The following is a 15,953-nucleotide window of genomic DNA, read 5'->3' on the forward strand; positions in this document are numbered from 1 at the left end:
AGGAGTCACATTCTATCAGATGATGTGTGTTTTTCTTGAATGGCTTCAATTATTCTGTGTCTTTTTCTTAGTGCTTATACTTTCAGAGCGTCTGGGTTAAAGTTCTGAAAAGCTTTTTTTTTTTTTGTTGGATAGTTTTACTCTTGCTGTTGTTTCTCTTACCTCTAACTTATATTGTTGCTCTGTCTTGTCATGCCACTGTAACAACAACACAATTTCCCCTCGGGGATCAGTAAAAACGTATTGTATCATCATATCGTATCGTACAAACTCAATATATATGTATCGTATCGTATCGTATCATATCCGTATAAGCTGAAATCGGATCAGCTGAAATCATATCGTATAAGCTCAAATCACGTCGTAACATATCATATAAGCTCAAATCGTATCATATCAGCTCAAGTTCTATCATATTACATCAGATCGTATCGTATGAAGTCAGACTGTATCGTATCGTATCTTATGAAGTCAGACTGTATCGTATCGTATTGTAACATATCGTATCAGCTCAAATCATATTGTATCAGCTTGAATGGTATCGTATCATATAAGCTCATATCGTATCATATATTGTATCAGCTTAATTTGTATCATATCAGCACAAATTGTATCGTATCAGCTCAAATTGTATCGTATCATATTTTGTCAGCTCAAAACGTATTGTATCGTAGTCATATACACTCAAATCATATCCGTAAGCTCAAAATAGATCGTAACATATCGTATAAGCTCAAAATGTATCATATCAACTCAAATTGTATCGTATCGCACTAGCTCAAGTCGAAGAATATCATATTGCATTATGTCAAAATGTGGCGTGGTGGCCAAGTGGTAAGGCGTTGGTCTTGTAAACCAGAGATCATGGGTTCAATCCCCATCCATGCCTTCATGCATCACTATGCAATGCATTGAGGGGAAAAAAAACTCTGTCTATTGGAGGTTTTCCTTCCTTACAGTATTAGCTGCCTGTTATTGGTCTGACTCAGCTTCAGGTATGGCTTTATTTATTAACATGGTTGAGATTTAATGATATATATTTGATGTACACTAACCAATTTATTGAAGGTTTTCTTAGCGAAACCCTGTAACAAATCTCACTTAGCCTAAACGTTGACAGTCAGCTTACCACCACTGATACGAGGATGCACCAATACCAACAAACAGTAAATGTGTGTTTTTCTACCTTCCTTTGTGTTATGCCTAAGCACCGCTTAATAAGCAATGCATACATGTTACTGTATGCATTGTGTAAGTGCAACATAATGACTCTTAACCTCGGCAAAAATATAAATCAAACATTGTTCACAGAGTAATTTCAGTTAATTTTTACTCCAGTCACACCCTGCCACAAATCCCTATGACTTCAAATGGTCAAGGATCAACACGTTTAATGTCAGTTATTTACAAAAAGCATCGTAAACCAGATAATTAGCACAGGTAACGTGAACTCTTTAAACTCACTCTCACTCACTCAGGCTACGAAGTCACTCAACCTAATTACACTTTTATATTTTAATTTTGAGTATAATTAATCTAGTTCCAGTTAGCGTAGCTCTGTCTGTTAGCAAAATCTTAATTACAACATCTCCAGAAGTCACTCCATACTTTGCTCAACACGGAACCGCATGACATAAATTTCAGTTGCCTAAGTTTGTACCTCTGCCGACATCGGTGAGAAGGTCAAAATTTGTGACCGTGCATAAACTGCAGAAGCTCTGCCGGCTACAACCCAATCCCCAGTAACATTTAAGAAACATTCACGGGAGCCTCGCGTTGCAATCCACCCCCACAATAACACATTCAAAGTCCGTACCGTTTTGCACACGTGGAAACCAACTTGGCCTTCAAGTTCACTAATTAACACAATATATCTATATATCTATAACTGTTTAACCCCTTCCACAATGACGTTCCTTGGACTGTACTCTACTTCTCCCAGCGGTGTTGATGTCATACAAAGATTTATTTATATGAAAGTATAATTGAGGATTTTGCAAAGTACTCAGTCATTGTCATGTAATTAGTTACTTAAGTAGTGAGGTTAGTAGAAAGCATGTGTCGAAAATCAAGACAAACTTTCCGTAAGTTGCCTCTAAACAGTGAGAAGTTGCTGCAGTTGTTTAGTGGTCATGACTTGGATGAGCAGGGTGGTCTGAGGTCAGAGGGACTTCAATGATCTCTGAGGGCACAAATCCCTTTACTGAACAAAGATTCAGATCTTTGATTTTTCTTTTTTTCCCCCCTCCACATCCTGGCTGCTGGCCTGCGTGCCGGGTTTGAGCATCGGGGGAGCAGTTCACTCTGGGTTAAGCCCTTTCAAGCAACTGTTCAAAGCCCTTTTTGCATGGTTCGCCTCTCTAGCGGCTGCCTCCGATTCTATTTTCGGATTTAGAGGAACGACGATATTCTCGCTCGACTCTCAAGAAAAAAAAAAACCCTTTCTATCCGCTGTATGGAACACCACCGGGATTAGGATGCAGTTACATAAAAGAGTAGATCACATCCTCTGTGAGTGTTAAACCAAAAAAAAAGGAAGCCTCTCATAAGAACGACAATGGCCTCTCTCAGAGCTTTCATTGTGCTGGAGGCCAGGGTGGGAATTAATCCAATAACATAAATAGTTTCAATTTTAAGAGCCTGAATGGCATCTGAATGGGAGTTAGATTTGTATGAACTGTGGACATTATATGAGCCTTTAAGGTTCCGTTTTTAAAAGAAAATTAAATAAATACAACCAATCTCTGAATGTCCTTGTTGTGTAAATCTAAATCCTTCAAATAGGATTAATTTTGAAAATGCATTCAGCGTGGTGCCTGAATCGGGATTAAGTTGATACTGTATGAAAGAATGAACAGTACGAGGAGGGCAAAAATATTTGGTTTCTAGGATTGACCGAAACAAAAAAGGACGCACCGCACTGCTACCATTGAGTTCACGTGTATGGCTGTACGTTTCAAGATAAGTCCAGGAGATGCCTGGTAATCTAACCGTGCACTCTGCGTAATCTTCCGTCATGTACGCTCTGCTGTGTTCACAATGTTCCGGCTTTGAAAAGCTGCAAAAGAGGCTAGAAAACATGACCTTAGTTGGTCATGGGAATGTGAAACCGTGCAAGGCTGAGATCTTGTTATGAAAGTCAAGACTTTCCTCAAGTAATAACTTCTGCTTCTTCTTGTAGCAACTTAATGCTGCAACCCCGAAAACTCTAAATGTCACAGTACACAGAAAAACACACCGCTTCCTTGACAGTGACATTTTGACATGATATATGCAAGTCATGCATTTTAGCATGTAGCATGTACAAGCTATCGAAGGTGAGATTAGCGTTGTTTACGTCAGCAAAGATACCCCAGAGATGTATCCCTTATCCCATTACTAAAATATGTTAGATTCAAGTTAAAGTGTATTTAAATATCGTGGGGGGAAATTAAAAATATATATATAAAATGTGTAATCAACCAAAGATTTTGAGATCCCCTTGCTGTACTTCTGCAGACCTCCTAGGGTTCACGGACCCCCTGTTAAAAACCTGCGCACTAGAGGAAGTAGAAAGCGTATGTTTAAAACAGCTTTCTGTTTCGTTAGCAGGGCTGCACAGCACCTGGGTCTCAAGTCTGGGGCAGAACAGCCATTCCTTTGATGTAGCTCTAAATGAATACGGGTCTGAGGCGGCTTCTGATTTTAATCGCACATGGTCGAGATGCATCTGATAAGCAGTGGGACTACTTTGATGCCAAAGAAAAAAAAAAACCTAATTCCAATTATCTACGTCCTTGAAGATTACCTGGTCGTTCAGGTCACGGTATATCTAATCATTTATATCAAAGCAACTGGACTTGCCTGAGTGTCTTGGAGGAGTTTCAGCTCTCATTCAAAATGCTTCGACTGTTCTAAACAAGACCCAGGATTTTTAACCTCTTGTGGGGTTGAAAATCTGGTAAACAACTTAGATGACTTTCAGCAACCCCACAAGAAGTGAAACAGCTTCAGACTCCCGGGAGTTTGTTTAGAACTGACTTTTGGATGAGAGGCGAAACCTACTCAAGCAGGACCAGCTGCTTTGTATCTCGGATGAATACTACTTTGTATTTATTGCCTCAATCCGAATTTAACTGGACAACTTAAATGCATGTAAACACATTACTCCAACTAAAATCTTCTTGTAATATTATCCATCTTCTTGTTGTTTGAAATACTGGTCTGCTGTATGAGCAACTCTTGTTTCTTATATGATGTAATGGGTCAACTGGGAAGGGGGACTTATTAACCCACTGACAAAACACATATCGCCACCTAGCGTGGAGGAGGACTACGTGTTCCCGTCAGTTATTCGATTTTCTCCGTTGCATGTAAACTGAAACAAGGACTGTGGTCAGAAAGTCGAATATCGAGCATGGCTAGATTAAGTTGTGGATGTAAATGCACTGTGTGGTCACATTATACTGTTAAACCAATCAGGCATTACATCAAAGCCACTTGCAGAAGAAGTAAATAACATTGACCATCTTGTGACAGTTCAGTGTTCTGCTGGGAAACTTCCGAGCCTGGCATTCATTTGTGTGGATGTTACTTTGACCAGACCAGACAGCCCTACCCCACAGCAATGACACTCCTTGACGGAAGCAGACATCCCAAGCAAGATGCACACAACAACGCTTTAGGAACAACTCAAGAACACAAAAAACAGCGCAAGGTTTTGACCTGGGCTCCAAATTCACTAGATTCCAAACTAATCAAGTGGTATGAGCCACAGAGGCCCCTCCCCTCAACCCATAGGATACAAAGGCCTCCCAGTTAACCAGTTAACAACATCCTGTAGCCACATGACACCCTCAGAAGGCCCAAGTCCATTCTCTGATGAGTCACAACTGTTTTGGAGGCACAACGTAGACCTACACAGTATTAATGATGTCATAATATTACGCCTGATTGGTGTAAACACTGTGTAAGGTCATGAATAAGGGGATCAGAGAGTGGAGAGATTATCAGACAAACAAAGTGTGACTCACGCCACGCGCACCTTCAACATCTGCTCACATAATAGTGGAGTAAATAGGGGCAGCATTAACTGTCGCCTCACGGGAAGTCGAGCACGGCTGCAACGGATGAAGCTCAAGTGGAGGAGAGCTTTGCTCGGGGCTGCCTCCGGTGAACATGACCGCTGAGGACACTGTGTCACTGTCATGCTCGAATGAACCAGATAGAAACTGGGCCATCTATATCTGTACTACCCTCCGATTATGAACGGATTATGCAACTGCACAGCATGCTTTACGTAACCAGTCATAGCACTCCCTCTCTAAACCCCTTTGTCTGCAATTAAAATTTACTTTAATTCCAAGCCCTAACCTCCTCTTTTAAAACTAAACCACCTGCCCCACCCGATACCTAACCAAACATCTGATGCACGCTTGGCACCTAAACTCCTCCGTGCCGTTTGTTGTGAAATGAAGCTCTCTGAACTTTCAGCCACATTATGACGTAAATTAGTAGGTCACCGGGAACGAAGACGTGTTTGCATGTGTAAAACGGCAGCTTACTGTAAATACGCGTAGAAAACACATCTTTTAATCCTCTAGAGCTTCAATTTCACTTCTTAGGAGCCATGCAAAAATTATTATAAGGGAAAAAGAAGATGGAATATTTAAAAAATAAATGAAAAAAAAAATCTCAACCCTGACTCACTCTTAACATTTGAGATTTATTTTATTTATTTTTTTAAAAAAATGGTTCAAGTGTCCATTAGCAACTTGACAAAAAAAGCTTTCATTTTGGTATTATGTAAGTTGTGACTATGCATTATGCGTCTGACCTGACTAACAGGCGGATGCCAGATCTCATGAATACAGAGCTATTTTCTGCTCGGGTTGGAAATATTGCAGTTTATTCATGAGGGAATGAAGCGTTAGATCGCAGGTCTTCAACAGGGGGTCCGCGACCCCTAGGGGATCTGTGGAGGCACTGCAGGGCGTTGCAAAATCTTCGGTTGATTAGACATTTCTCATATATATATATACATATATATATATATATATATACATATATATATATATATATATAGAGAGAGAGATTTTTATTTCTTTAAAAGCACATTAACATTAATCCAACATACTGAATGCAAAATGATAATAATAATGTATATTTATAAATAGCACTCGGTTGAATTTAATACAGAACCTTGACTTGACTTTAATTTCATCTGAAACAAACCAAATCAGCAATATTCAAAATAAAATCCAATGTTTTTTTTGGCTAATATTTTGTCATGTTGAGTACAGGAAAAGCATCAGAACAAAACACGGCGACGTGGCAGCTCAGAAAAAGAAAACTTATCATCGTTACGTCCCACTGAGCTCAACACTGCTCTGGTGTCACTTATTGTGACAGATGTGAGAAGACGTCTGCGTGCAGGGGAGAAGCCCTCCGGTAACTTTATATTCACTTTATTACATTCTAAATTTTTTTTTTCTTTTAAAAATATTAATGTTGTCATTCTTTCTACAGCTGCGTGTCATTCTGATGATGAATCCCCACCATCTCCCCCAGAGACCCGTCCCCTCTAATATATGTAATTTCTTTTCATGAGCATTTCATAAGCAGCACCCTCACCCCCTTTCTCTACCCCCCTCAAACGGTCAGAAGTGGTTGCTCTGGAAACAGCGTGACGTATTTCGGAGCCCGAGAATAGAAGCACGGGGAGGAATGTGGGTCTGAGACTCTTGGCTTCTGCCTCACAGCTGGTCTGAGCGCCTTTCAAAATGTTTTTGTCGGGTGTGTTGGGTATGTGTCGGGTCAAATGATGTTGAAATGTCTGATTACAGAGCAGACGGCGGGGGCTCTGGTGAGGCTGCGTCGGAGGGGGTCACCCATTTGTGGCTTTCCCCCCACATTTAAAAAAAAAAAAAAGAAAAAATCCAAAAACATCACCTTGATGCTGGTGGAGTTTAGGGATGACTTAGGTCACGGCTGATGCAGAAATCAGAGGCTGAAACATTAGGAGCGCGTAAACAACAATTCATCAATAGGCATCGATACCCACATGAGCACAGACACACACTCCGGCTGTTATGAAACAGCCCCCCCAAGTCAAACAAAATGAGTCATGGCCTATTTATAGCTGCTGCAATACATCTCTCATGTGTATGAGCCTCGGATATATCTGAGGTATAGACAAGCTGTTACATAAACGGCTTCCTGCACACAGGGCTCTCAGTTCAACCGCATTTTTCTTAGTCATCGGACAGACCGTAAATAATTATCAGGACAGCTAAATTTGGCAGACATCTTGCAGGAAGCTTTTACACGTGTTTCTTGAGAGAAATTTGAAGGGGAAAAAAAAGCATGACAGAGGAAAAACAGGAGATGAGTATTTTCGAATACGCAGAAATTCAGTTTCACAGGCAGCAGTTGAATGATGCCGCCACCACCACCACCACCACCACCACCATCAGCAGCAGCAGTAGCTAATTAGCAGCCCAGTTTAGCATTAAAAATAGTAGCAAGGGTTAAAAGATAGATTGGCTCTGTCTGAATATGACAAATAGTTGTGACCATAGACTGTATGAAATATGGACGATGGTGAAACTGACGCTGAAAGTCCAGGGATATGGGCGGGGCCATCTCTTACAAGTATGGAGCCGGAGTCTGAGTCCCAGAGTGGAGTGGAGACTCCCATTTTCTTTTGGTTAACACTATAAATGATCATTAACAGTAACTGATGTGTACTTTAGTGTTTTACTACACTAACATGACCTACAGGGCTTGAATGGGTGACGTAGAGGATAAAAAACGCAATGCACTGTGGGCTTAGAGGGCAATTCGAAAGTCTGTTTACCTTGCGCTACGTTGCACAGCGGGATAGCTAGGTCCATTCCCTCGTTGGCCAGACTCTCTCCACTCTCAGTAGCTTCATTGTCATCTAGAACGACAATAAAGAAATCAGCTCTACTGCCACCTGCTGGTATGAAGAGTTATTTCTTTTTAGAACACTAGCCAGCCAGCTGTTGGTTGTAGACTTTGCGGCGTGTTCAGGTGCATCTTTCCAATCCTGACACAAGTAACAATAAGATGCTTTCATTCATTCATTTCATTCATTCCTTAACCTCTCGAGACCCTGTGTCCTCATATGGGGACGTTAAGTTTTAAATTTAATTGCAGCTTACTCTGCTTCATTTAAACCCGATGTCCACTTCGGTCTGCCATCTAGTGGTGGCAAAGGTGAAAACTTATTTATTTATGCTTATTAACGTTTCTATTTTGGTATGATGTGCAAATTTAACAGACTAGCAATTTTTGCTAATTACCAGTACTCGTTTGAGGACGTTGGGACTTATAACTTTGCAATTCTGTCATTACCATGTACAGGTATTAAAATAGAAAGTTTTATATTTCGTCACTTCTTTATAACATAAATAATGAAATATTCCCAGTGTCCACATATGAGGACAGCGTTTTTTATTTTGTTTTTTTGTTTTGTTTTGTTTTTTCCCAAAACTACTACTTCCTGTTCAAAGATGGTGCTTAGTTTTTATAGATCTTAGGTTCTACTAATCCCAAATACCTCAAAGAAAAGCTTTGGTCTCAGGAAGTTAAAGCTAAAAATACATTATGTTTGTTTCACCCTCTAAGTCCTAAGCCTCAAAAATGTTGACTTATTTACTTATTTTAACTACAAAAAGGCCAGAAAACCTCCTGTTAGTAAGTGGCTTTGCCTATTACTTCCCAGACTACCTGCCATATCTGGCAGTTACTTACAATTTACTGCACGTTATAAGAGTTTAATGACTTCTGGGAAAGGTGCCAGATTGGCTGTAAAGCGCAATGTCTCACCTTACAGAAATGGAATTGGAATTTTTACAATAGCGCAAACTGTGATGTAATTACAATAACCTGAACCCTTCGTAACTCTGAAGTGTTACAGCCTCAGATAACTGACTACAAGTGGACACAGATGCAGAACCTTTTCCTTTAAGTGCAATGCTACAGACGCTCTTAGTTTGGCAGTCAGAGGCTCCGAATATGTGACAACAGGAATGAGTATATTACAAAATGTGCTCGTGTAGAGAGAATGTGTGGAGAAGGAAAACAGCAAGGAGTTATTTGGTTGGACGAGGAGGTCAGAAAGGGAGGCTTTGATTATGAAACTCCATTTCTACTTGTTGATCTCTAATATTACAACAATGTAGAATGTGGGTGCCCTTATCTTTCGTAATACCAACTGACTGGTGGTGAGTGCTAATGAGAATCGCATTAGATAACGTTATATACGAGGTAAAATGAGGACAAGCCTGCATGACACTGTGTCACCGCAGAGAGAGTTTATTCGGAGCCACTCCGTGACAAACACCAACAAAGGCTTATTTTAAAGAGGTAGAAAGAGAAAGGGGATATTCGGAAGTAAAAGGAAGCATAGGAGAGAAAGGATCAGATGAAGCTGTAGTGAAAGGTGATGCTCGGCTAAAGTGGCTGATGGTTATCCACATGATGTCAGTGTAGTGACGGCCTCCTCCAATTCCTGTCCTTTTCCTCCTCCTCGGACTTCCCTTGTGGTCTGAGTATTTAAAGCTTGTCCTCGCCACCTCCAGTGAGGCATTTTACGTAACGTGCCTTTCCCCCGTCATCTCTGGCTAACACCTCCCAGCTCATCTGTCTGACCCTCAGTAGCTGTTTTCGTAAAGCCGGTCAGCCGGTGTAAACAGTCTTGCTGGGAGCCTTGTCTGTGCCACCCACTTGGCAACAACTGGGCACGGATATTTATATCCTCCCCGCTGCCCACAACTGCTGCAGATAGCATCACCACCGGAGCAGATGAATTACAAAGGAAGTCAGCGTAATATAACTCTGAAAGGCCTTTTTTGTGTGATACATGCTTTTTCTTGGTTTTTCCCTGGTTTTACGAGCTCTGTTATCCGTTATTCTTCTGAACAAGGCTAATCTGATTTCCAAATAATTTCAAGAGGTTTCCTGGAAAGAGTTATGTAACGCCATACTAATTATAGATCCAGAGGCAAATACATTCTTTTTTAACATTATAGGCGATATTGCGCAATGTCTATATCTGTTCTGGCAGTGGGAGTAATTACACCGAATTACATAAACACTATTGATACAATGAGGCAATGAGGCAACTCTCCAATGCTATGTTTACACTGTTTTCCAGTTCATTCAGTACGTTGCACTTGAAAAAATTTGAAAATTGAAACAACTTAAGTGCATGTTACTCCAACTATGGAGGCTGGAGTGGTTTAACCGTTAGTTAAGTCCAACGGAGTTCACCTTATCCGTTAAGACACAGAGATAAATTTTTTGCGCTATGTATACGCCCTAATCAGACTTTAACTGCACAACGTGTGTGCGCGTGGTCCACAACCACTGCATTGGCGTATGGCGTCCGTACCCCGGAACAAAAACATCCAAGAAAGTCAGTTGCAGAAGAAGAAGAAGGTAAACAGTGCCGGTAAGAAGAACCACCTGAGGGTTAGCACATATCTTACATGTCTCGTTGCTGTTTGAAATGCTGTTCTGCCAATTTAACGGCTGCAGTTGTTTATTATATGACGTAATAGGTCAAATGGAAAGGGCGCCATATTAACCAGCTCAAATAACACATATCTTCACCTAGTGTGGAGGAGGAGGATATGTTCCCGTCAGTTATTCAATTTTCTCCATTGCATGTGAACTGGAACAAGGACCCCATTCAGAAAGTCGAATTTTGACACAAAAACGTACCACAGTAGGCTAGCCAGAAGTTTACCTTAATCAACATTGTGTGAACTCATTTACCAAAGGACCTAAATGTAAGTTTCACGAGTGTCTTTCAAGCTTTATTTTGTTTTTGTTTTGATATTTTGGAGCACCGGCAGGAGGTTTTCACCTTGGTGTCCATTTGTGTAGCTCCGCTTCTACCCAGAATGAATGATTGTGGGAATTGATCCAACGCAAATGCTACGAAACAACACAGCAACACTAGGTGATGTCTTGATGTGCAAGTCAAATCCTGGTTGGTTGACAAGACCACAACGGAAGAACAAAAAATCTAAAGAAACCAGTGCAGTTGTCCAATTTCAGAAAAAAAAAAATCAAAGAAAACAGCTAACGCAGTCTACATTAATTAACTGTAACCCCATGGACCAATGTAGTATTGAGTGAACCAAATAAACGCCAACCACTCTTGTAGCTTTGTAAATAAATAACCTTCCCCGCTACACATACAAGAGTTCTTTTCTTATTGGAGCCACATGACTGTCCTGCTGCCTGATGTTCAAGGGAGGGTTTTATGGTACCATCATTGCTGTTTACGTTTTATGAAAAGTATAACATGGACAAGAAGCATAACCCCTTGTCTTCTCTGAGCCATCATCCTCTTCACAGACTTTGGTTTATCTCTGTGAGCAAAAGTCCGCCCTGGAAATGTTTACACGTCCCCCTCCCCGAGACGTGAGACGTTGTTTTTGCAGTTGAGACAACATGCTCTGTTTGCAGAGTTATCTGACCTCTTCCCCCCTGCAGGTCAAAGCTACAAGGTGAGCTGGTCCATAAGAGGCTCTGCTACAATGTCAAGAATGTCAACTTGAACTTGCTGCACTCCTGGGCTCCCTCCTCTACTAATGTTGTTTTCCTTCTAAGTGGGCTGATTGCGACACAGTCCTGACTGACCTGCTGATACTTGTATGACTTCATTTTGAAGTAAAACAAAAGACTTACAGATAAATGGTTCCAATAACTGCAAAATCTAAATTTAAAAATGATAACTTGTGTAATTTGTGAACATGTTACCAAAGAAATCAGAAAGAAGTCAGGTTTTGTTCCTACAGGCTAGAGGCTGATATTTGGTAATGTTTGAGCTGAGATATTTTTCTTTCTTTCTTCTTTTCCAAAGAAGTCCAAGGTGAACCAATTTTCTTAAGCAGCACATTGCATACATGTATTTCAAAAGCTTAGCTGTTAATCAGATGTATGGTGTAACTCACTGCCTGTTGCATAAATGAAACAGACTTTGCAGTTTTGTGCAAATGTACTTGCATTAAATGCCCTTTAAATCCTTTATAAATGAATGGATCGCTGGTGATCTGTTAAAGCTCACAGTTTTTGAATTACCGTAAACGCTACTGACTCACCAATTCAAAGTGTGCCTGGACGCTGGGAAGTTGTGCTTTCGTCTGGAAGGCCTTTGTGACAGCTCAAGGGTATACTGTATTTCCTCAAATAGTGCCCGGGGCCTTTATTTAGTCAACCGTCTAGAACAACCGGACATTATTGTCCGGCAGGCTTTTATTTCTAATGCCCTTTGCTTCATACCGGTATGTATCGGTATATTTACTTTTTAGTTTTACTTTTAGTTTTAAGTTACCATTTACTCTGCTATCTTTTTTCACTTTAGCAGGTCCTCCTCCTGTATTATACTTGCAAAACCTTGTCCTTAAAGTTCATCTCAAATTTTCTTATCTGCGAAATTTGAGAATCCTGAGTTTCACCTTCTTAGAGATATTCTATGGTTGTGGTTGCACAGGTTGTACAACAGATTAAATGGACAATCTGACTGAGCCAGGCATTGATTTCCCATCCTCCTCCACAGTGACGTTGCTAAGCCGCTATGTGCTCTGCCGCTAGTCCTCCAACCACAATGCCTTTCAGGATCAGATAAGTATGGATGTATTTTGTAAATGGCATAAGCTGGACTCACAGCGGAGTGGCAGGCTGTCTGAAAAATCTCAAAAATGTCTAAGTATAAGCTGTGAAATGATTGTGATAATGGAAGCTGCTCCTTTATTTGAGAATGTGCCTACGCTTACAATTACATAGTAAGTAGCCTTAGGTGTCGGTAGATACATTTTGTCATTAGATAGAGCCAGGAAAGCTGTTTCTCCCAATATCCAGTCTTTGTGCTAAGCTAAGCTAAGCTAATGGGCAATTATCGATCATTTTAGATGTACCACGCAGAGATGTGTCGGTCAACAGCTTTTGGAATCCAACCACCCACAAGGGAACCCAAAATATTGCATTTGCACAAATTGACGTCAAATTACGTCAAATATAGGGTCGCTTAAGCCTGAATGCTAACGTTAAAGTTTCATCAGTGTCTAGGTATCTTTGTAGTTGCCACTGCCGGTTCTGCATTCATATGTTTAATCGACCAACGCACACTTACGCCACTCAAGTTTCCTCTTGTAATTGGAAACACTTTGAAACATGGCCTAAAATTGGAATTCTAGGAACCACAATTGGTCTTGGGGGCTGGGGTAGTTTAACCGTTAGTTAGCTCCAACGGTTAGAGGAACTATGTCAAAGTTCCTGTGGTTCATGTGGCCTTAACTCTCGGCAAAAAGGCAGCTAACTCTGCAAGAAATGTTTCCAGGATTTGAAACAATACCTTCAACATACTTGTTCTTGGTACTTTCAGTTTTATATCTGGACTGTTATTGGGATTGCCTACACGGTATCGCATTGCTGTTTTCTGTGATGCAATGATGAAGCGTGATGACGCAACTCTGAGATGGAAATTTCTACAGAAAGCAAGCCCTGTGGCCTCAGACTCTATCAGAAACCACAGGTGGCCAAACAGTAAAGGGCAAAGGGTACAAAGTGTATCTCACGTTCAAGCTGAGTGTGTTTGCTCGTGGAGTTTGCCTATGTGATATGATATAGTACATACAGTTCATTGTCTCCTTTGCGTAAACATATGCACAAGTTTTCACTGTAAAGGCTGAGGTGAGCTCGGGTCTTTGGCCAAAGCCGCCATGGTGCGCTCACACTCGGCACACAAATCCACGTATTCCCTGCTGCTCAGCGCACAGGAATAAGTACGAGGATCAATAAACACACGCTCACTTATAGTCTGCTGAGAATCGTACGCCTGGTTAACAGGGAGGAAACAAATCTGATGTAAAGACCCTGAAACCTTTGGTGGGTGCGGTCAAAACCAACAAAATCTGTGACTCTAACTAGTCATATGATTTTTTTATGTGCCGTTAACACATTTATTTTTGTATTTACCTGTATTAAGTGTGAAACACTTAGTTTCAGTCTCCAAATAACTTCCTAGAAAAGGAACTGATGTCACTATACATTATAAATTAGTTCCCTAGTACGATTACTCGACGTTCTCAATGTGACCGCTTTGAAAAGAAAACCGTTTAAATGGCATGCATTCAAGCGCAAAAAATCTTAAAACCTGTTTGTGACATACAGCAGTTAACCAGATGAACTTGCTAACCTGGAAGGGAGTGCACATTCCTACAACACACGACGATGTCACATGTAGGCTCGATAAAGGCTGGACTTCAGTGTCTGTCCGCTTCACTGTGTTTTGTTCCACTTTTCAGGGTTAACACTAAAAGTTGTGGTATGTCCGGTTAATGCTTTACCGATTGTTACGCTTAATTTTTAAATGGATGGACGAATCATTGCAATGGCTTTACACATAGGTCACTAAAGGTTCTGCATGTGCTAAGAAAGCTACGTACACTGGGAGATAAAAAGAACTACAATCGAGTTCTAGGAACATTTGCACAATTAATACTCTTAATAATAAAGAGAACACAATGACAACAAAAGAATTTCTCTCAGAATATAAATAAATAAAGTACCTATCTGTCTAATCTTAAAGATCAAAAGAACACAGTTGGCAAATTCCTTCTACAAAATGTAGAAAAAAGCCCTGAATTCCTATGCCATGATGAAAAGAAAGTACCCGTACCCTTAAAACCAATAGAAAGTCAGCAATTTTACGTTTATGTTCTGTAATATGGTTATTATTTTTCACTTAGACTTCATGTTTCGAAATCCTTGTTCACAAAAAATGAATATTAGTCTTTATTTCTTTATAGCACTAGCCACGATGATGGGAGACTCTGACCACTGCACAAAGCCTTCTCCAGCACATCCCAAGGATTCTCAATGGGGTTCAGGTCTGGACTCGGTGGTGGCCGATCCATCCATGCTCCCTGAACCAGTATATCACAATTTTTTGCCCCATGGATCTTGGCATCTTGGAATACGACCATGCCACGAGGGAAAAAAGTCCATAGATGGACTAACCTGGTCATTCAGTCTGGTAGTCAGCTGACCTCATTCTTCAGTCATAATGTTGCTGAACCTGGACTAGGCATGATGGGGGAATCACTTCATCTGATCCACCCATCACCCTGGAAACAGGGTCAGTCTAGACTCACTGTTAAGTGTTTTTCTTAAGGCTACACAGCTGTTCAGTCCCTTGAGTTCCCTTCACACTGCAGAAATGTGGAAATGCTCTCACTTTCACTATTAAACATAGCCCTGAGTTCCACTGATTCACTGTTTCAGTTCTTCCTGGAAGACGACGGTTCCCCACCATCCTTCCAGTTAAACCAATTTTAGTGGTTTCAGCTTAAATCTCATTGCATGTTTTCTCTGCTTTGTACATCATGCGTTTTGATGTGATCAAACAGACTAACACCGCTTCCACAACCACAGGATGTGTCTTTGCACATGGCTGTTTAAGAAATGAGAAGTCGCTCATTGCGTCATTTGGGGTTAAATAACTTGCTGTCTGCTGAAAGATAATCACCCATGCAGTAATTATCCAATAGGAAGCTCCTAAATAGTTGCATAGTTGAATTCAGGTGGAGAATCTTACTTATTTATTTATTCATTTTGCCAGGAAGTGTATAAACACCTATAAGCAAACGTCGCTCTGCTAAAAATACTGTATAGACTGTGACTGGTATAGTGATGGAGTTTTATGCTTTTCTTGCATACAGTGACTCACACAGACATGCCCTGGAGACAGACAGACGCGCAACATTACCTAATTGTGATGGTGGGATTATCCAGTAAAAGAGGGGGCGGGGCTACGGAGGTCAGATGACGACGACGACGACGGTGCCTCAACTGCTTTGTTATGTGACCAACCATAGGAGCTTTTCTTTGAACGGTGTGGGGAGGCGGGGAGGGAGGCAGGGAGGGGGGGTCAC

General features: G+C 40.9%; 1 non-coding gene across 1 annotated transcript; it reads left to right on the forward strand.

Moving 5' to 3' along the window:
- The first annotated feature begins 817 nt into the window (after positions 1–817).
- Positions 818–889, forward strand: trnat-ugu. Its single transcript has one exon. It is a non-coding gene; the product is annotated as a tRNA-Thr (tRNA).
- Positions 890–15,953: the final 15,064 nt, after the last annotated feature.

Source organism: Mugil cephalus, chromosome 20 (genome assembly GCF_022458985.1).
Source record: "Mugil cephalus isolate CIBA_MC_2020 chromosome 20, CIBA_Mcephalus_1.1, whole genome shotgun sequence".
Taxonomy (NCBI): Eukaryota; Metazoa; Chordata; class Actinopteri; order Mugiliformes; family Mugilidae; genus Mugil; species Mugil cephalus.